Source organism: Magnolia sinica, chromosome 19, assembly GCF_029962835.1.
Source record: "Magnolia sinica isolate HGM2019 chromosome 19, MsV1, whole genome shotgun sequence".
Classification (NCBI taxonomy): Eukaryota; Viridiplantae; Streptophyta; class Magnoliopsida; order Magnoliales; family Magnoliaceae; genus Magnolia; species Magnolia sinica.
In genome coordinates this window covers 17,237,002-17,261,253 of record NC_080591.1, presented here as the reverse complement: position 1 = coordinate 17,261,253, position 24,252 = coordinate 17,237,002, and positions in this window count along the sequence as shown.

The following is a 24,252-nucleotide window of genomic DNA, read 5'->3' as shown; positions in this document are numbered from 1 at the left end:
CCAATCTTAAGTGGACCACATTACAGGAAAGAGTGTTAAATGAACGTTGACCATTAAAAACCTTTTAGGGGCCATAAAAGTTTTGGATCAAGCTGATGCTTGTTTTTTCCCTTCATCTAGGGCTGTATGACCTAATCAACAGATTAGATGTCAAATAAACAGTACAATGGCCTTAGGAGGATTTTAATGGGGGATATCCAATCACTATTGTTTTCCTGTGGTGTGGTCCATCTGAGATTTATATCCCTTTCAATTTTGGGATTGTCCATAAAATGATCTTTCAAAATGGATGAACAGCATGGATGAAACAAATACATCATGTTGGGCCCACAAAGCACTGACCACCAGCCACCGCCTAGTGGCAGGTGGAGTAACCAATCCGTTTCCTTATTTTGGTGTAAGCAAAGTCAAATCAAGTCACATGTCATGGCTGCGGAATGTAAAGGCCAATCTGTCACAATGATCCAGCCAAACGGGACCAGATCGCTATCTAACGCACAAATCTAAAAAGATCCCAAGCAGGACCAAGTTTGAAGGACGCGGTTTGGCTAGTGACGCTGCCACTAACCAGGTGTCTAGTGGTCGATGCTATGTGGACCCCACCATGATGTATGTGTTTTATCCCCGCTGTCCATCCATTTTGAAAGATAATTTTAGGTTTGATTCCAAAAATGAAGTAGGTCTAAATCTCAGTTGGACCACACCATGGAAAACAGTAGTAATTGAATGTCCACCATTAAAAACCTACTAGGGCCCCACTGTAATGGTTATTTGGCGTATTACCCGTTGATTAGGCCATACAGACTTGGATGAAGGAAAAAAAAAAAAAAAAACATCAGCTTGATCCAAAACATTTGTGGTCCCCAATAAGTGTTTAATGGTGGGCGTTCAATCAACACTATGCGGTCCAATTGAGATTTGGATCAACCTCATTTTTACGTACATACCATCAAATGATATGGAAGAATGGGTGGACGCCTGGCATGGATGAAACAAATATATCATTGTGGGGCCCATAGAGCACCGACCACTAGCCATTGGCTAGTGGCAGGGTCAGTAGCCAATCCATTTTCAAGTTTGAACCATCCCCAATGTGAGTGAGCCGGACCACACCAACGGTTAAAGATCTATTTGCTAGATGGGACCCATTGGAAGATGCGACCAATGCGGACCGTCCCTGATTGTGCATACTCTTAACCAGTCGCCCATCGGTAGTGTCGGATCTGATTAGAACCAGAAATTCATGGCGGCCCATTACATTGAGGCTAATCAAGCAATTTTCAGGAAAACAGGCTCAGTTGATCAGACCAATCACATCCCTTATAGAGCTCAATTGCTACATGAAGTCTTATCAAGATGATGAATGTGCCCGCTCATCCCATGTTGAGGATTTGCGTCATCATATATGGGCCTGATCAAGATTATTAATGGGCTTCATCATCAACTACGAACCCGATTGACCTGATGGATGGGTGGTCAACAAAAGGAATGAAGCAAGGCCCACTGCAAGATCATCTCCAAACGTACGCACATTCTTAATTTCATTCAACGGGTTGGTCTAACCATCTTGTGTTAGTTGAATCCATCAATTTTCCTAACATCTCAGGCATATGTTCCAAAGGATGAGGATTGTGTCCTACCCTCCAAGTATCTAGCCGTGAACGAGTAGTTCTATGGGTGGGCCTACTGTGATTTATCTGTTTATCTATACTGTCCATCCCATCTCTCGTATCATTTTAAGATATGAGTACAAAAATAAGGCAGTTCTAACGCTCAAGTGAACCACACCATAGATGACTCTTGCATTTAATGCAACTAAGCTTATTATTTGGTGTGGCCCATTTGAGCGCTGGATCTACCTCATTTTTTTGCACATACCTTAAAATGATACGAGAAATGGATAGACAGTGTAGATAAACAGATAAATCAGTGGGCCTGCCCGTGGAACTGCCCATTTGTGGCTAGAGCCAGACGGGTAGGACGCAATCTGTTCCAAAAACCAATCGCATCCCTAGCTCAGGTGGGCTACTCCAAAGGGAACAATGGAAAAATTGGGAAGGGTGACGCTTATCACAGAGACTACCACATGTGATGTGAGACAATCGAATCTTGAGTCAGCATGATTTTTGAAATGTATAGTGAAGATGAGATGATTCACCATATGTACGGTTTAGATTCTAGATGACCATCATAGGTGGGCCACATGAAGTAAAAGTGCACAATGAAAAGACATTCAAACATGTAAAGTAATCCAACTTGCAAATGCAAATAGTAAAGAGAGCGAAAAATGGCATTTCGAATGGAGCCCTGTGTGAATCAGGTCTTAGTAAAAAAATGTTCGCATGCAACGGGTGCAAGACTTTTAAAGTACACAGGCTTTCTTTCCACCAATAAGCCACTTGCTTATACATATCTAAGCCTGTGCCAATGACAGCAACGAGGGTGGCTAACAGTGAAGTGTGAACTGACTGCGAGGTGTACTAACAAACTTTTTAAAAAAAAAAAAACAAAAGAAAAAAAAACCCTTAAGGGTTGTACTAACGAGCTAAAAAAAAAGGCTGTACCAATGACGGCAACGGCAATAATGATATCTGGAATGGCGAGAATCAGGATAGTCCATTATCAATCATCATCCATTAGGTAGGCTACACTGAAATCAATGCCAGCCACTGATATAAATCAAAACATGTGTGGCCTACTTTGATTTAAAATTTCCAATTTTGGCCCTAAGTGGTATACCATGATCACTAGCTTTCATGGATCAATGTTTCATCCAAGTGACAAGCTAGCAGGAAAAATAAAATATGTGTAGATTTGGGTACAATGTTGCGTGTGAATGCATGTAAACGTTTCTTAGAAGAAAGGTGTGTACAGAAAACGAGCACCATGAGATAAAATTGCACGGGGTTTTTTTTTTTTGGTTTTCCTGTTAGCCTGTTAGTACACCCCACCATTAGTTCACACTTCACTGTTCGCCACCCCCACTTGGGCATGATCAGATGGTAAATATCCCGACCAGTTTGTACTCTTTGGATGCAAATTGAGTAGTGAAGCCTGACGAGGTTTGGCCAGTGATGCTACCGGTAACCATGCTGGTGCTCTGTGACCCGACCATGATGTATGTGTTTTATCCAAGCCGTCCATCAATTTTAGGGCTTGATACAAAAAATGTGGCGGATATAAATCTCAAGTGGACCATGCAATAGGAAATCAGTAATGATTAAATGTCCCTATTAAAAACCTCCTAAGGTCCTAGAGTAATGTTTATTTGACATCCAACCTGTTGATTAGGTCATATAAGCCTGGACGAAGGAAAAAAAATAGAAAAAGAGAAGGAAAATACAAATATCAACTTCATAAAAATCTTTTATAGGCCCCACGAGGTTTTTTATGGTGGGCGTTCAATCAACACTATTTCCTGTCATGTGGTCCATCTGAGATTTGGATCTGCCTCATTATATATTGGTCTCATTACATAAAATGATTTGAAAAAGCGGATGGATGGAATGGATGAAACACATACATCATGGTGGGGTGGACATATGGACAACGTCAATAGCCAATCCGCATCCAGTGAAGCCCACACCACCCAACTGGAGGTGAAATGATAACAGTATTGACACTGGGAAGGACACGAGGTCGAGCATTGTCTTCCTCAGGGGGCTAATTGTTCTGAATATGTGGACTCCTCACATAGAAACCTCCAATCCATGAGCAAAAGAAAATAAAAATAATTCTAAAATATTCAAAATAATTTTATTAATGATGAAAAATGAGTTTACAACTCTTTAAATACGTCTACGAATCCTAGGGAGAAGTTTCAGAATCATACTATAACTAAAACTCCCAGAAATCGTGACGTACTATAAATAGTAATCTTACTATTTATAGACTAAATGGTGATCTTACTATTTATAAATGGTCGTGATTTCTACTAGACCTCATGGTTTTCGGCCAAAAATAGTAAGTTTCCTATTTGACTCAACCATGTTATATTCCTAATCTTACTTTTCATGTTGTGTGCAACTCCTAAAACCCAATGGATGAAGAGTTATACTCAAATTAAAACTTATTAGAAATAGTAAAAATGAAATTAAAGTAGAAACTCGATCGTCGATATGATGGGATTTTGCAAATTTGGTGTGCGCAACCCTACATAGTGGGGTTGGGTGGCTAAAGTAGCTCGTCCTATCCCAAAATTATATGTAGTACGTTCGATAGCTCATTTCAGTTTGCGAGATATGATCGTATTTTATGTTTTGAAGGTCCAAATCACTTTTGTGGTTAACTGGGCCTTTTTTAATCTATCTAAGCCATGAAAATGTTGGAGACTGGCTATGCAGGTGAGCTCTCAAATAGCACAGTATATACTCTGGTCAAAACTTTTAAAATAGGCTGCAGGTAGGGATGTACATCGAATCGAACCGAGTCGAGCTGGCCTCAACTTGACTCGGCTCGGCCACTAGCTGACCTCAGCTCGAACTCGGCTCGGCTCGGTCCTCAAGCCTGACTGGCCAGATCAGCACGGTTTGGTCAGCAGCTCAGGCCAGTTCGAGCCAAGATCGAGCTGACTTTGCCATTGTAGCAATTCCACAAACACCTGGATTGCACCTTCAAAATCCTACTTAATGTAAAACAAAAGCAATGGTTTTACATGTGTTTTATCAAATACCTTCTAAGCAACATAAAAACCAAGAAAAAAAATGGTATTTGTTTCATGTACATACCTTTCTTGCCACCAACCACACTTCATTGAGTCATTTCATCAAACACTTGGTGAGCAACATCAATAGCAAAGTAACTGAGTCACAAAACTGGTTTGATCCGAGTTTGATTCGAGCTAGATTCGATCCGAGTCTAGTCAAGTCGGGGCTAGCTCAAACTCATTTTCGAGCTCAAAAAATCAGCTCGACTTGACTCGAACTCAACTTCGAGCCGAGTCGAATCAAGCTTTTTCAAGTCGAGTCGAGCGAGCTAACCGAGCTAGCTCAGTTTGTGTGCACCCCTAGCAGTAGGCCAGCAGAAGCGGATTGGCTGGTGTACGACATCTATATGGCTGGTGTGTTGATGTCACCAAGTTCTGTGGGTCCCATCATGTGGTATATGTTATATCCCAACTGTCCTTTCATTTGGCAAGGTCATCTTAAGGCTTGAACCAAAATATAAGACAGATCCAAAAATCAAGTGGACCACACTACAAAAGGCTATGGGGGATTGAACACCTACCATTGAAACCTTCTTAGGGACACAAAAGTTTTGGATCCATATGATATTTCTTTTTACTCTTCATCCAAGTCTGTGTGACCTTATGAACAAATTGGATGGAAAATAAACACTATAGTGAGCCCCACGAATGTTTTAACGATGAGAATCATTGTCCCACTGCTATTTATGGTGTTGTCCAATTAAGCTTTAGACATGAATAATTTTTGGTATCATGCTCTAAAATAATCTCACAAAATGGATGAACGGTTTGGATATAATAAATACATCATTTTGGAGCCCATGTAACTTTGATCTCCTTTCAATCGTTCGTACAACTGGGAGCTCGAAGAGTTGCAACACTCGTCTTCGCATGACACGTACCCACACCAGCCATATTGCGGTGTGTGGTACACCAACCAATCCGCTTCTCGAGCCAGTATGCACTGTCAGACAGCTGAGTTTGTTCGAATATTTTGTTGAATTAATATACTATTAAAATCGAGAACCAAAAAAAGAAATTAAATTTTAGAGATAGAAAACTTATATATTTGAGTCGAGGCGTGACTTGAGTCACTCGGCTTGAAATTGAATTTGCTCCCCTTGAACAGTGTCCCAAGTGCAACAGATTTTCAGAGCAATCGACCTCTAGGATATAACGATTATGACTCGGTCTCAGCGGTGCACTCACTGTGTGCAGGCTCGAACTGTAAGACCTGTATCCTAGCTCGTACCATTCCGTAGGCTTCCGCGGTCCTCTCAATCGAATTTCGGCGACCCGCAGTCTATTATCCGTGTTTACGCACAATCTTGAGTCACGTCCTGTCGACCTGAGTCGGCTCAACCCAAGACCTATACCATTGCGACTACGCCGACGCCACGATTCCAACGTCGCGTCTCGTGCGTCAATGCGACGCTTAGATCATGAGATGTAGCTCGCGCATTGTAATAGCTGTGGACCACATATTTGTGGGGCCCACATATCACAATGGCACCATTTCCTAGGTTATCATGGGGTGATGTCCAAGTAATAAATGCTTATAAGCAATTATAGCATTTATTTTCCCCATGAGTCCACCCTAGCATTTATGGCCTTACATGAATTAATTACTCTCTCTCTCTCTCTCTCTCTCTCTCTCTCTCTCTCTTCTTCTTCTTCTTCTTCATTTTCTCCCCCTAGCAAGAGAGAAGGTGAAAACGTCCATGGTAGCCCTCCCATTTCTAGCCACATTCACCTTAGATCTTCTTCAATCATGCCATTAGAAACTCATCTCCACAGTTGAAAAAGATCCTAAAAGGCTTGAGGACCCGAGGAATTGAGGAAGGAGTCGATTTAGAGGTGGGTGCTTATCTCTCTCTTTCTCATTTTTTTAAATGTGATGTTTAGCCCACTCGGATGGACCCCACCTTGATGTATGTCTTATCCAACCATCCAAATCACGTGGGCCCTACCTTAGAGAGATGGGAAAAATGCAAATATCAATTGATCAGGTGGGCCACGTCCATGTGGGACCCACCTTGAAGGATTGTATATCAACGTTGTTCATCCAGCGTCCAGGGACGCTGGACGTGGTTCACAGCAGTAAAAAAAAAAGGGAAGGAAAGGGTTCTTAAGGCTTTTGAGAGGGTCATTCCTATAGGCCCCACCTTGATGCATCAATCTAATCCATGCCGTCTATTCCATCCTACAGCTCATTTTAGGCGTTGAGCCGAAAAATGAATCTAATCTGATTTTCTGGCGGGCCAAAACATAGAAAACAGTGGCCTTCACTGTTAAAATTCAGTCTGATGTTTCTATGCACCGAAAAATACTCAATATTGGACTTGTTTGGCTTGTCTTGAGCCATGGGACGCAATGACTGAGTTGGATTCACTTGAAGTGGGCCCTGCGTAGGAAAAACCCCGGGAATTCTAGATTTTAAAAAATAAAAAAAAATAAACACAGCAGCTTTGCTGCTGCCGATGACAGAGAGAGGACACACAGGCGTCCTGCGCTGCCAGGCAGACGACCAGGGACCCATGGTCCCAGCCGTGGGCCCCACCATGACGTGTATTCTTCATCCACGCCGTTCACGTGATGGGCCCCTTCTTGCAGTGGACCCCCTCCAAAGCTCAGGCCGATTTGACGCTCAGGTGGCCCGCATCATAGGAAACAGTGTTGATTGAACGTCTGCCCTTAAAATCCCTTTGGGTTACCACAGAAGTTTCGGAATCAATATGAAATTTGTGTTTACTCTTCATCCAGGTATGCGTGACCTTGTGAACGGGTTGGATGGCATAGAAACATTATGGTGGGCCCCACATGGGACCCACAGTGATGTATGTATTTCATTCGCACCGTCCAGGCGGACGGTGGAGCCCACTGTCATGTATGTGTTTTATCCCACCGTCCCACGTTGTGGACGGTGGAACCCACCATGGTGTATATGTTCTGTCCTCACCGTCCACATCACTGGACGGTGGGACCCAATAATGTATGTATCCCCCCCATGCTGTCCATCTGTTTGGTGGTGGGACCCACTGCCATATGATGACAGCAAGTGTTGTGGGTCCCACTACTAAATAATATATTATATTATATATTATATATTATATATTACATACTATATAATATATGCATGGTCGTGGGCCCTACGTGGTACCCACCTTTGCCTTCCCAAGTGCAGCCAGCTGCCTGTGCAACAGCCATCTAGCTGCTTCTTTGTTGGCAGCAGGCCCCACATTGATGTACGTCGACACCGTCCACTATTTGAACATGTGGGCAGATTATTCACCTTGATGTATTTTTTGTAGTCCATCCGTGAGGCCCACTTGATGTATTTTGTGGCCTAATCGAGAGGCTCACTTTGACATAAATGAGACTCATCATGGTGTATCTTTGACCCATGAGCGGGGCCCACCTGTTGCGTGTTTTGAGGCCCAGGTGCAGGGCCCACCTGTTATGTATTTGAGGCCCGTGTTATGAGGCCCATTGTGATGTACTAGGGCCCATGGGTTGAGGCTCATTGTGATATATTTTCGGCCCATTTGCTAAAACCCATTGTAGTGTATTTAGGGCACATGGGTTGAGGCCCATTGTGATGTATTAGGGCCCATGGGTTGAGACCCATTGTGATGTATTGGGGTCCGTGAGTTGAGGCCCATTGTAATGTATTTGGAACCCGTGAGCAGAGCCCACCTCATATGTTCCATCCTAACTATCCAGGTCATATAGGGCCAACCTCGATGTATGTTTTATTCACAACGTCCGTGGGATGTGTGACCCACTAGATGTATGCCTTCTATATCCACACTAACCATCTGGTGGGGCCCATCTGTTGCATGTGCAGGGCCTACCTGTTGTGCATTTGTGCGGCCCATTGATGTAACCCACTTGATGTGTGTGAGGCCCATTAGTACGGCCCATTGATGTAACCCACTTGATGTGTGTGAGGCCCATTAGTACGGCCCATTGATGCGACTCACTTGATGTGTACGAGGCCCATTAGTGCGGCCCATTGATGCAACTCACTTGATGTGCATGAGCCCCATTAGTGCGGCCTATTGATGCAAGGCCCGCTATGATATGTTAGAGACCCATGGTTGAGGCCCATTAGGATGTGTTTATGGCCCATTTGGTAAGGCCCACAGAGATGTATTTTCAGCTAATGGGTCAAGGCCCATTGCGACGTATTTTTGGCTCGTATGTCATGTCCCATTATGACATGTTTTCAGCTCAGTTATCGAGGCCCAACTTGATGTGTATAAGGCCCATTAGTACGGCTCATTGATGCGGCCCACTTGTTGGATTGACGCCCATTGATGCGGCCTAATGATGCGACCCACCGTAATGTGCATATTAGGCTAATGGAGCGGCTCAATGTATCGACCCACCGTGATGTGTAGGCCCACGTGTTGCATGTGTAAGGCCCACCTGTTAGATATTTGGGCCCACCTTATGTTTAACTCTACATAGGCCTCTGCTTAGGAGCAATGTTGGTTGAATATCTACATTGATGGGCAATGACGGTTAAATGTCCTCATTGTAACCTTCCCTTAGGCCTTGTTAGGCCCATTCTCTTCGTGGGTTAACCCAAATAAGTAGACCCCATTCGCCATAGACAGATGGCTCCATGCTATCAGATTGATATAACCACGGCCGAGAGCCGATGCTTACATTATTGTTGATTGGTTGTCTATCTATGGACCCCGCTTTGTTTATATATGCTAGTTATCGGTGCCGATTATTGATGCTGATTGTCAGTGCTGATTATAGATGTTGATTATCGGTACCAATTATTGAGGCCGAATATCAAGGCCGATTGTTGAAACCCAATGCGATGTATATGCGGCTCGTATTTGAGGACCGTTGTGATGTGCATTCATGCCATGTTTAAGGCCTAATATGATGTATATGAGGCCTATGCGATGAGGCCCATTGGGATGCATTTGAGGACCAGGCTATGGAGCCCATTATGATGTATGTTAGGCCCATGAGAAAAGCCCATTTGATATATTCATGGCCCATGATGCATGGCCCATTTGATGTATTCGAGACCCATGTGTAGGGCCCACATGTCGTGTATTTGAGGCCTATGAGGAGGGCCCGCTTGTTGTATATATGTGGCCCTTGAGTAATACCCACTGTGTTGTATATCAGGCCTTTGTGTGAGGCCGTGGGCCCATTATATGTTTGGCTCTATGTGGGCCATTCCTTGGGGGCAATGTTGGTTAAATGTCCACATTGTCGAGGTCGATTGTTGATGCCAGTTGTTGATACCGATTATGAGTATGTGACAGCTTAGCATCGTGATACATGCACATACGCATCATCTGCATGTTTGTTATGAGATGTGGTTGGTCATTGCATATGTCAGTGAGCATGTTATTATGAGACTCCCTGATAGGCGGAGGTTATCTCACATGAGCACGCGGTATGCGTAGGATTGATGCATGACACAATCGTATGACTCATGCATCTTGCATTGTGATTACTATACGCCCTAGCGACACCAGGGTCGTAGCCTCCATAGGCATATCGTGGATGCCAAATAGGACACCGAAAATGTTTGGTTCTAGCATATGGGTGCCATAGATGTCCCTGGGTGAAAATCCCTAAACCTCCGTGGCCAGTCGCCAGGTTCCGATCCTGGGATGCTACAAGGAGGATTTTTAACATCCGTTTGATTCGTAATAAGCATAACCAAAGGCATAACCCACAAACAACAACCAAAAACTCCATCACATTTCCACTATAATCAAAAACTTTACAAGTACAATGAGCATAAGAGAAATACAATGAAGATAGACCAAAACTCCAAAAGAAGATCAGCCACGCGTCCAAGCCTCACCGCTGCGATCCAACGTCACCCGCACGCAACGGTCTTGCAAAAGGTTATAGAAACCTTAGAGGGGGGAGAAAGTGTATGCACAAGGTGATAATGTAGTCATTCAGTATCAGAGTAATGTTGAACATTCTGATGAATGCTTAGAATCACATTAGCCGTACGAATGCCATGCGGTGCATAGAATTATGTCGGACATACCTAGGCCTTGCAATTCAAAATTCAAGTCAAGCATACAAATCCTCATCTAAGTCCACATGTCAATACGGCTCAAATCTGGAATATCACCGGGGTCTAGTACACTCCAAGCCAGATTGCCGCCCCATCGCGCGCAATAAGGTGAGTGGAAAAGACCTCACTATCCGCCTGCCAATATCGGGCTCGGCTCGTCAATAGCGGACCCATTCCTCGAGCTGGTCAGACTCAGCCTAGCATTGCCCCCTACTCTCAGGCGGGTAAGGCCACACCCCCTTCCAACCGACCACGACACAGTGGAAAGCGCAACCATCTGGTAATCGGCACTCAACGCTCATGCATCCACTCGGTCTAGACGTTGGAGCAACCTCCTGGTACCATAAGGGTTTAGGGACTTTCACCCAGGGATATCTATAGCACCCCATGTAGAACAGTATTTTCGGTATCCAATCCTGCCAACCACGATACGTCTGTGGAGGCTACGACCCTGATGTCGCTAGGGCGTATAGTAACCATATCACACAATGCGAATGCATGAATCACACTATCCAGTCATACAGCAATCCTGCGCGTATCATGCGCTCATGTAGGGCAACACCCCCTGTACGGGAGCCCCTAAACAATCTGCCCAAAGGCATATGTTATGATCAGTCATTTCTTATATCAAGCATACGTATGATGCATATGATCATGAATCATGGAATTAAACATGCTATATAGGATGGATGACGTGCATAACGAAGTTGGGCCTAGACGGCCTACACATAACACGCACGAGCCTAACAATGGGCCTTAGGGAATGTCATAATGCGGACATTTAACCACACTATACTTGCAATGTGGACGTCAAACCACCATTGCTCCCAAGGCATAGCCCTGACGTAAACATCATTACATAAATCATGCTGGGATCGTACATTGCAATGGACCTTAGGCACGTCCCATTGGGCCTTAAATACGTCAAATGGGCCATATCATATGGGCCTTGTATTCATCAAGTGGGCCACATCATTGGGCCGCACCAATGGGCCTTATGTGCATTGCAATGGACTATAAACTGTGGGCTTTAGAACGTATCAAATGGGCCTAATCTTATGGGCCTTATGTGTATCAAATGGGCCACACCAATGGGCCCCAAATGCACATCAAATGGGCCTCAACCCATAGGCCCCAATATGTCTTAATGGGCCTTAAACCATGGGCCCTTAATACCTCAAATGGGCCTTGACCCATGGGCCCATAATACATCAAAGTGGGCCTCAATCATGGGCCATAAGTAATTGAAATGGGCCTCCCACCATCAATAAATTATATATAATATAATATATATACATATATATATATATATATATATGTAACATATAATATTATATATAATATAATATTGTATATATACATATAACATATAACATTATATATAATATAATATTATATATATATATATATATATATATATATATACACACACCAACACACACGCACCCACACACACGCACACGAGCACCCACCCACACAGTGGGCTCCACGTTCAGTGGGCTCCACATCCACTGTCCAGCGGACGGTGAAACACATACATCATTGTGGACTCTATGTGGGGCCCACCATAATGTTTATATTTCATCCAAACCACCCATTGTTAAGGTCAAGCGGACTTAGATGAAGGGGGACAAAATTTTTCACCCTGATCCAAAACTTGTGGACCCAAAAAGGGTTTAAGGTAAATGTTCAATTCCACTCTGTTTCACACGGTGTGGGCCACCGAGTCTTGGAGTAGGCTGATTTTTGAGATGGGCCCACTTCAAGAGTGGGCCTGATGAGCGGATTAGATGACATATAAACATCAAGCGTGGGGCCCACTGCAGCCGTGGTGGTACGGCGATCCGCGCCGCTGCGCTTGAGCGCACGCTGCTGCGCTCGACACGGCGACGGCCAGCTGTGTTCATATATATTTTTTTATTATTTTTGGGTTTCTTAAGGATTTTGCAGGTGGGGTCCACCTCTTGCAGATCTGCTCGATCCAATGGCTCTCCTTGCCTCACGACCTGACGAAAACAAGCCCAATATTGGGCTTGTTGACGTATAAAAGGGTTAGGAAAGGTTTCAATGGTGCGAAACCTCCATTTGCCACGGTATGGCCCGCCTGAAAGTCCGATGGATCCCATCTTTTAGGTCAACGCCTAAAAAGGGCTTAGGGAAGGAATGGATGGTGTGGATTTAATACATACATCAAGGTGGGGCCTACATGAGTGGACAACCCCCATTGGCAAGCTAATATTTATGTTTTTCCCAAAACGTCCAGCGTCCTGGACGCTGGACCCTTGTAAATATATTAGGGGTGGGCCCTGCTTAGGTGGGCCACCTCATGGAAAATGGTGTGGATACTACACACAAAGTGGGCCCCACTTGTAGGTGATTTGGATGGAATACATACCCTATGGTGGGGTCCATTCAAGTGGGCCACACAACCTCATCATCATACAACAAAATAAAATAAAATGAAATAAAAATAAAATAAAAAGGGAGAGAGATAGAGAGTGAGGACCGCGTGATGGAGGGACCCCGGCACTATGGGCCCTCCCTGTACTAAATCATACATCAAGTGGGTCCCATTACATGTGGACCCATTAAATTAAAATTCAACGGTAGAGATCCCTTCTCCACTAAATCAGACGGTCTAGATGACCCTAAAAAAATGCAAGAAGGTAAACATCATGATGGGGTCCATGGAGAATGGCCCCATCATGGAATGATCATGATGATCCAAGTGGGCCTTTGGCCACATTATAGGGTCCAAAGTGAGATCCGAACCATTGATCGGTTGGCCTCACTTGGCCCATCTTAAAAAACGTCAAAAACTATCCTATCCAAACACCCACCGCTTGATCTTCTTGCTCCCTTGGCTTCCTTAGCTCCTTGTGCTACCCTTTGATGGAGGAAGATGAAAAATGGATGGTTGAGATGAGAGATGAAGGGGTGGGAAAGGTGGACCTCACAAATGAAGTTTTCTCACCATGGGGGACTCATACGTATGGTGCTCTCTCTTGGATTGGATTTTTGAAAAAATGAATAAGAGAGATAGTTGTAAAGGGAGAAGAGGGAGAGAGAGAGAGAGAGAGAAAGAGATGGGTGATGGAGTGATGGGGGATGGTTTGGGTTGAAAATTGTAAAAGGAGGTATGGTTGATGTTGAAAATGGGAAAAAGAGGAGTGGTGAGGTGGAAAGAGTAGACTTTTGTAAAAGGTGGAGATGGGTTAATGTACTTGAGGTATGGGATGCTTTAATGGTTGATTGATGGGACTAATTGTAGAGATTCCTCCGAAATTCGCAACGCGCGGTGTTTCTTCGAATAAACGCCGATCGGCATCTTCTTGCTCGGTATCGGTTCGGTGCGCAAGTCACGGCATTGGAACCGCGGCGACAACGCCGTCGCTATGATATAACTTTCGAACCAAGCCGACATCGGTGCGCGGGACTGGCTTAGGATCGGCGCAAACACCGAATACGGTGCGAAGGTTGCCGGAATTTGACCAAAAGGACCGCGGAAACGGAACAGGACGGATTAGGACACGGGTCTTACAGCTCTCCTCCTAATAGAAATTTCGTCCTCGAAATTCACACAATCATCGCAACTAGGCGTAACTCAAGAGGGAGAAGAAACATAACATCACTATATAAAATCAAAGATAACATATAACATACAATACAATCAATCATCAAAAAGATGGGGATAACGCTCTCGAATCTCGGCCTCACGCTCCCAAGAAGCCTCCTCAATGAATGGTGACCCCATGAACCTTCACCAAGCGGAATGACCTTGGTCCGGAGGACTGCTCCTTCCGATCAAGAATACGGATGCTCAATATAGGAAGCGTCCTCACGAACCTCTATCAGGCCAATCGATAACAGGAACGATGTCTGCGACCCACACTTCCTCAACATGGAGACATGAAAAACGTTGTGGGCGCCAGACAACCGAGATGGCAAGGCAAGCCGGTAGGCCACGGCGCCAACGCGCTCGGTGATCTCAAAGGTCCTATGAATCTCGGGGCAAGCTTGCCCTTCGCTCCCAAATCGAACTACGCCCTTCATGGGCGAGACCTTGAGATACACATGGTCCCCTACATCAAACTCCAAGGGACGACGCCGACGATCGGCAAAACTCTTGTCGGCTCTGAGCCGTGCGCATCCTCTGCTGATGATATCAATAGCCTCGACGTCACTGCACAAGCTCGGGACCTAAGAGACGACACTCTCCCACCTCGGCCCAACAACTCGGTGATCTGCATGGTCCGCCATATAGTGCCTCAAAGGGGCCATGCCGATGGTCGCCTAGCTGTTATTGTATGAAAACTTAGCCAATCGCCAGATGCTCATCCCAGTACCCCCAAAATCAATCGCGCAGGCCGAAGCATATCCTCGAGGATCTGGTTGACCCTCTCGGTCGGCCATCGGTCTGCGGATGGTACGCGGTCTTGAGCTGCAAATCATAACCCATCGCTCTCTGGAAGCTCCCCAAAACTGAGGCGTGAACCTCGGGTCTCGGTCGAAATGATCGAGACTGGAACGCCATGCGGTCTCACAATATCCTCAATGAATAATCTCGCAAGCCGATCCAAAGGCCAAGTCGCACGTATCGCAATAAAATGTGCCGACTTCGTCGGTCGATCCACGACAACCCGGATGGCGTCATGACCGCGGCGAGTCCTCGGCAAGCCCATAATAAAATCGTCGACACGTGCTCCCACTTCCACATCGGGACACTCAGCGGCTGTAATAGACTAGAGGGTCTTTGATGAGCGGCCTTGACACGCTCGCACGTGGCACACTCGGCCACAAAGTGGCGATCTGGCGCTTCATCCCGCCAAAATACTGTCGCCTCATGTCATGGTACATCTTTGTCGAGCCAGGATGGATAGAAAACCGCGATCGATGTGCCTCTGTCATAAGATCTCGGCGTAGCTCGGGAATATCCGGGACACATAATCGGCCTGCAGGCGAAATCCACCATCCGTACCAATGCCCAATGCGTCGACTCTCGAGATCTTGCCTGCTGCTCGGTAATCACTGTGCACTCATGCACTCTTGAGCCTCGATCACCCTTGCGACAAGAGAGGTTGAATCGCGAGGCTCGATAATCGCACAATAGAAGGCGCAAGCCAAACTCAAAGTCGTACTCTGCTATATCCTCGAGCATCCGCCACTCCTGAATCATCATGTGCGCCACCGGGCCTCGTGGTGGCTGAAGGCATCCGCCACCACGTTCGCCTTACCGGGTGGTTCGGAGGTCGAAATCATAGTCCTTCAGGAGTTCCATCCAACGCCTCGGCCTCATATTAACTCAGACTGAGAGAAGAGGTACTTCAAGCTCTTATGATCGAGAAAAGAGCTCGAACCTAACCCCATAGAGATAGTGTCTCCACACCTTCGGTGCGAAGACAAACTGCGGCCAACTCTAAATCATGCGTGGGGTAGTTCGGCTCATGGACCTTGAGCCGACGAGACGCGAAGGCTACAGGCTTGCCGTGCTGATCAGGACAGACCCAAACCAATACGTGAAGCATCGGTAAATACAACAAATCCATAACTCCCAAAGGGAAGAGTGAGGACAGGAGCAGACATGAGGCGGTCCTTCAGCTCCATAAATGCTCGCTCACAAGCATCACTCCAAATAAACTCTGCGCCCTTCCGAGCCAACCTGGTCAATGGGGCTGCAATACGGGAGAAGCCCTTAATAAAACGCCGATAGTAGCCCGCTAAACTAAGGAAACTACGGATCTCGGACGCGTTCGTGGGATGGCCCCACTAATGCACTGCCTCAACCTTTGAGGGGTCTACTGCGACACCCTCCCATGTCACCATGTGACCGAGGAACTTCCCCTCCTCCTGCTAAAACTCACACTTCTCAAGCTTCACATATAGCTGGTGGGCACGGAGGGTCTGCAATGTAATCTCCAGATGCTGCTCGTGGTCCTCGCAGGTCCTCGAATATATCAGAATGTCATCAATGAAAACCACAACAAACTGATTGAAATAAGGACGGAAGACCTCGTTCATCAATTGCATGAACACTGCTGGCGCATTGGTCAGTCCGAAGGACATGACCTGAAACTCGAAATGACCATGTCTTCGGAATGTCCTCCTCTCGGACCCGAATCTGATGATAACCGGAACGCAAGTCAATCTTCGAAAAGAACTGTGCACCTTGTAGCTGATCAAACAAATCATCAATCCTCGGGAGTGGGTACTTGTTCTTGATCGTGACCTTGTTGAGCTCGCGGTAATCTACGCAGAGCCTCAACGAGCCATCCTTCTTCTTCACGAAGAGTACCGGCGCTCCCCACGGCGAACTGCTCGGACGGATAAAGCCCAACTCGCGCAACTCGTCCAACTGCTCCGCAACGCCAATGGTGCCATACGATATGGGGGCTTTGAAATAGGCGGTGTTCCGGGCACGAGATCATTCTGATAGTCGGTGAGTCGACGAGGCGGTAATCCGGGAATCTCCTGAAACACATCGGGAAAATCGCAAACCACAGACGGGTCGACGCTCACCGCTAAGGGTTCCTCTAAGGCACAAGACATCAAATAAGACAACGGCTCTCCTCTGGGCTCGGCAATGAACCGAACTGCGGCAAGCCGGGTATACAAAATGTGGCTGTCCTCGCGGAGCAATCCAATATGGCGTAATACTCGGTAAGCCAATCCATGCCCGAGGATGACATCGAACTCGGACATAGGCAAAGCAAACAGTCGGCTGGCAAAAACATATCCCCAACCAAAAACGGGCAAGACAAGCAAAATCGGCCCAACATTGGTCTTTCCCAAGGGAGTCGATACTTGTCAACCCCTCACGGCGGACTCCAGCGGTAAACTGATCAATCGGCAAAAACTCTCGGCCACGAAAGAATGCGATGCACGAGAATCAAACAACACACGTGCAATACATGCGGATACGGAAGTATACCCTCAACGACTCCTCCGGATGATTGAGGTCCTGGTGGGCCGCATAGAATCGAGCTGAGCCGGCCGGGAGGTGCCTGTCCCTCTCGAGCGTCTTTGCTGCTCGCCGAGGCGGTCAGCTACGCCTCTGCTGCTGCGGCCTCGGAGGCCGGTGCTGATGCTGCTGTTGAGGTGGTCTCGGTGGTGGAGGCTGCTGTCGCTCTTCTTTGTGGGGGCCTCTCTGCTCTTTGTGGGGGTCTCTCTGTTCTTCTGCTGCGGTGGTGGAGGCTGCTTGTGGACCTCTCTCTGCTGCTACGCGGAGACACTCCCACATACGGTGTCTGTCGCACCGCACCTAAAACAAGTGCCGGAACTGCTCGGAGGTGGTCTTTGGAGGTGCTGGGGTGTCTTGGTGCTCGAAAGGCCTGGGCGACTGTGCGCCTCTGCGGTGGTCGACCTGCTGGGTATCACCGGAAGGAGCACTGCCTCTTAGGTCCCTCCTCGACCACGATCGGACCGAGAGCCTCCCACTCGGCCTCAAAATCGGGCCTTCCGCACCACTTCCTCGAAGGTAGGGAGCTCATGCCCAATAACACGGCCTCGAAGACCGTAACGTAAGCCGGCCTCGAATCGGCGGGCTCTCCGCTCCTCATCATCCACTAAATATGGTGCAAATCGGGACAGTGCTACAAAACGAGCGGCATACTGAGCCACTGTCATATCGCCCTGCACCAAGGCCTCAAACTCCAACGCTCGCTGACGTCGGATGTGATCGGGAAAATACTGTCGGTCAAACCGATCCACAAAATCCTCCCAAGTCCATACAAAGTCAGCACCGGCTGCTCGGGAGACTGACGCCCACCAGTTCGGCCTCACCATGGAGAAGAAATACGGCTAATCGGACTCGCCGCTCGGTCGCGCATCCCATCGTCTCAAATATCTTCTCTACGTCGGCGCGCCATCTCTCGGCCACGGTCGGGTCTGGCTCACCCTGGAAATGCGGGGGATTGAGGCGTCGGAACTCTCGAAGGAGGGCACTCGAGCGCTCCTGCTCTGCTGTCTTTGGAGAAGCAGGGAGTCTGCCGCCCACGAAGTGCGGCCGTCACGACTGTAGCATCTGCTGGCGGAAGCACTCACGGATACGGTAGGCTCCACTGATCTCTGGTGGAGGAGCAGCATCCTTAAGATGGCGGCATGAATCCCTGGTAGATGGGTGGCATCCTCAGGGCTGGGCGGTAGGGATCTCGGGTGGTGGAGCGAGGATCGTAGGTGGTAGTGCGGGAGCCGCAGTTGGGTGGGGCGGGAGTCGATCGGGTCACTCTCTGGCGCGGCATATCCTACGGGAAAGAGCGAAGGTGCCTAATCAACCTTGAAAACTCTCGGAGGCACACTCGTTAAGGGTCGGTAATAAAAGATCGCTAGGCTATCCGAACTTAGGACTTAAATCATTCATAGCGGACATGTAATGTTGTTCTTGGTTATTCGCAAGTTATGCCAAGTATAAAAACCATCACGCCCCAAACTCGAAACCGGGCTCACAAAATTCTCGATCGCCGAATCGGCACCAACCTCCGTAGAACCCCATTCTCGGCTCCCGGCGCCCATTCGCCAGGTTCCGATCTGGGATGCTACAAGGAGGATTTTCAACTTCAATTTGATTCGTAATAAGCATAACCAACGGCATACCCCACAAACAACAACCAAAACCGCCATCACATTTCCCCTATAATAACAAAAACTTTACAAGTACAATGAGCATAAGGGAAATACAATGAAGATAGACCACAACTCCAAAAGAAGATTAGCCACGCGTCCAAGCCTCAGTGCTGCTGCGATCCAACGTCATCTGCACCAATCGTGCATAAGCTTATAAAGCTTAGAGGGTGGTGAAAGTGTATGCTCAAGGTGATAATGTAGTCATGCGGTCAGAGTAATGCGAAAAATGCTAATGAATGCTAAGAATCCCATTAGCCGTACGAGGCCATGCGGTGTAAAGAATGATGTCGGCCATACCAAGGCCATGCAATGCGAAATGCAAGTCAAGCATACAAATCCTCATCTAAGTCCACATGTCAATACGGCTCAAATGAGCATTATCAGGGTCTAGTACACTCCAAGCGATTGCGCCCCATCGCGCGCAATAAGGTGAGTGGAAAAGACCTCACTATCCGCTTTGCCAATATCGGGCTCGGCTCGTCGATAGCGGACCCATTCCTCGAGTGGGACTCAGGCTAGCATTGCCCCCTACTCTCGGGCGGGTAAGGCCACACCCCCTTCCAACCGACCACGACACGGTGGAAAGCGCAACCATCCGGTAATCGGCACTCGGCGCTCATGCATCCACTCGGTCTAGACATTGGAGCAACCTCCGTACCATAAGGGTTTAGGGACTTTCACCCGGGGATATCTATCGCACCCCATGTAGAAACGGATTTCCGGTATCGATCACGCCGACCACGATACATGCGTGGAGGCTACGCACGATGTCGCTAGGACGTATAGTAACCATATCACACAATGCGAATGCATGAATCACACTATCCAGTCATACAGCAATCCTGCGCGCATCATGCGCTCATGTAGGGCAACACCCCCTGTACAGGAGCCCCTAAACAATCTGCCCAAAGGCATATGCTATGATCAGTCATTTCTCATATCAAGCATACATATGATGCATATGATCATGAATCATGGAACTAAATATGTTATATGGGATGGATGATGTTCATAACGAAGGTGGGCCCTAGACGGCCTACACATAACACGCACGAGCCTAACAATGGGCCTTAGGGAATGTCATAATGCGGACATTTAACCACACTATACTTGCAATGTGGACGTCGAACCACCATTGCTCCCAAGGCATAGCGTAAACATCATTACATAAATCATGTTGGGATCGTACATTGCAATGGACCTTAGGCACGTCCCATTGGGCCTTAAATACGTCAAATGGGCCATATCGTATGGGCCTTGTATTCATCAAGTGGGCCACATCATTGGGCCGCACCAATGGGCCTTATGTGCATTGCAATGGGACTATAAACCGTGGGCTTTAGAACGTATCAAATGGGCCTAATCTTATGGGCCTTATGTGTATCAAATGGGCCACACCAATGGGCCCCAAATGCACATCAAATGGGCCTCAACCCATAGGCCCCAATATGTCTTAATGGGCCTTAAACCATGGGCCCTTAATACCTCAAATGGGCCTTGACCCATGGGCCCATAATACATCAAAGTGGGCCTCAATCATGGGCCATAAGTAATTGAAATGGGCCTCCCACCATCAATAAATTATATATAATATAATATATATACATATATATATATATGTAACATATAATATTATATATAATATAATATTGTATATATACATATAACATATAACATATATATATATATATATATATATATATATATACACACACACACCAACACACACGCACCCACACACACGCACACGAGCACCCACCCACACGGTGGGCTCCACATCCACGTCCAGGCGGACGGTGAAACACATACATCATTGTAGACTCATGTGGGGCCCACCATAATGTTTATATTTCATCCAAACCACTGATGTTAAGGTCAAGCGGACTTAGATGAAAGGAAACCAATTTTCACCCCGATCCAAAACTGTGGACCCAAAAAGGGTTTAAGGTAAATGTTCAATTCCACTGTTTCACACGGTGTGGGCCACTGAGTCTTGGAGCAGGCTGATTTTGAGATGGGCCCACTTCAGAGAGTGGCCACCTGATGAGCGGATTAGATGACATATAAACATCGAACATGGGGCCCAGCTGCGTGAGTGGGTGTCATGCGGCGCGATCCGCCGCCCGTGGCGCAGACGCGCTGCTGCGGCTCGACACAGCGGCGCATCTGTGTTCATATATTTTTTTTTTTTGATTTTTGGGTTTCTTACGGATTTTGCAGGTGGGGTCCACCTCTTGCAGATCTGCTCCGTCCAATGGCTCTCCTTGCCTCACGACAGTCAAAACAAGCTCAATATTGGGCCTGTTTCAGCGTATAAAAGGGTTAGGAAAGGTTTTAATGGTGCAAACCTCCATTTGCCACGGTATGGCCCGCCTGAAGGTCTGATGGATCCCATCTTTTAGGTCAACGCCTAAAAAGGGCTTAGGGAAGGAATGGATGGTGTGGATTTAATACATACATCAAGGTGGGGCCTACATGAGTGGACAACCCCCATTGGCAAGCTAATATTTATATTTTTCCCAAAACGTCCAGCGTCCCTGGACGCTGGACCCTTGTAAATATATTAGGGGTGGGCCCTGCTTAGGTGGGCCACCTCATGGAAAATGGTGTGGATACTACACACAAAGTGGGCCCCACTTGTAGGTGATTTGGATGGAATACATACCCTATGGTGGGGTCCATTCAAGTGGGCCACACAACCTCATCATCATACAACAAAATAAAATAAAATGAAATAAAAATAAAATAAAAAGGGAGAGAGATAGAGAGTGAGACCGTGTGATGGAGGGACCCCGGCACTATGGGCCCTCCCTTGCACTAAATCATACATCAAGTGGGTCCCATTACATGTGGGCCTAATGAATTAAAATTCAACGGTAGAGATCCCTTCTCCACTAAATCAGACGGTCTAGATGACCCTAAATATGCAAGAAGGTAAACATCATGATGGGGTCCATGGAGAATGGCCCCATCATGGAATGATCATGATGATCCAAGTGGGCCTTTGGCCACATTATAGGGTCCAAAGTGAGATCCGAACCATTGATCGGTTGGCCTCACTTGGCCCATCTTAAAAACGTCAAAAACTATCCTATCCAAACACCCACCGCTTGATCTTCTTGCTCCCTTGGCTTCCTTAGCTCCTTGTGCTACCCTTTGATGGAGGAAGATGAAAAATGGATGGTTGAGATGAGAGATGAAGGGGTGGGAAAGGTGGACCTCACAAATGAAGTTTTCTCACCATGGGGGACTCATACGTATGGTGCTCTCTCTTGGATTGGATTTTTGAAAAAATGAATAAGAGAGATAGTTGTAAAGGGAGAGAGAGAGAGAGAAAGAGATGGGTGATGGAGTGATGGGGGATGGTTTGGGTTGAAAATTGTAAAAGGAGGTATGGTTGATGTTGAAAATGGGAAAAAGAGGAGTGGTGAGGTGGAAAGAGGGTAGACTTTTGTAAAAGGTGGAGATGGGTTAATGTACTTGAGGTATGGGATGCTTTAATGGTTGATTGATGGGACTAATTGTAGAGATTCCCTCGAAATCCGCAACACGCGGTATTTCTTGGAATAAACGCCGATCGGCATCTTCTTGCACAGGTATCGGTTCGGTGCGCAAGTCACGGCATTGGAACCGCGGCGACAACGCAGTCGCTATGATATAACTTTCGGACAAAGCCGACATGAGCACGCGGTATGCGTAGGATTGATGCATGACACAATCGTATGACTCATGCATCTTGCATTGTGATTACTATACGCCCTAGCGACACCAGGGTCGTAGCCTCCATAGGCATATCGTGGATGCCAAATAGGACACCGAAAATGTTTGGTTCTAGCATATGGGTGCCATAGATGTCCCTGGGTGAAAATCCCTAAACCTCCGTGGCCAGGAGACGCCCCAACGTCGAGACCGAGTGAATACATGAGCGCTCGAGTGCCGAATACCAGGAGGTCGCGTCTCCCACTGTGTCATGGTCGGTTGGGAGAGGGTGTGGCCTTATCCGCCCGAGGGTAGGGGGCAATATTAGGCTGAGTTTGACCAGCTCGTGGATGGGTCCGCTATCGTCATGCCGGATAGGTATTGACAGACTATTGGCCAGGCGAATAGTGAGGTTTCTTACGCTCACTTGGACTGTGCGGCTGGGAGGGCGATAGTGCCATTTGGAGTGTACTAAACCCTGGTGATGATCCTAGAGATGAACTGTATGATATGTGGATTTAGTGAGCAGGAGTTGCATACTCATTTATACATTAATTCATTCACTATCCACTCGGGTTGGTGGTGCACAACTATTTGTTACGTGTGCCTTCGCAATGGCCAGAATTTCGGTTGAGGCGCGCGACTAACCTGAGATCAGGAGTTTACCACATTGAGTCTGACTATCCAAATGTAGGTATGGGACTGGTTTGGATAGAAGTCCCTTGTGATGGACCCCATATCCTGCGATACTATATACTATCATTCCGACTTCACACTCCAGTATGGTCATTCCATTCGCACCGCATATTGCATAACATCCACGGCATACGGCATTTTTGGTTATTGTGTCTCTGCATTTATATGGCCTAGGTATGGCTGACGCTATTTGTGTTACTCATCAGAAATGTATGTTGTATTGCATCTGATATTTAGCTATCTATGATTCCTCATTTGTATAGTTATTTTACATTGCATATTCTGACATTGATTGACTCATGGACTTGTCCGTATTTTCGCTTACTTTGTTATCATATGATTTATGATATTGTCAATATTCTGTTTACTATGATAATTCATGCTCTTGTCAGTATTTCTGCTTATTTCGACATTATACAATTTATGGAATACCAGTACTTTCGATATTATGTGATTTATGGCGTTGTATCCTCGGCATCTA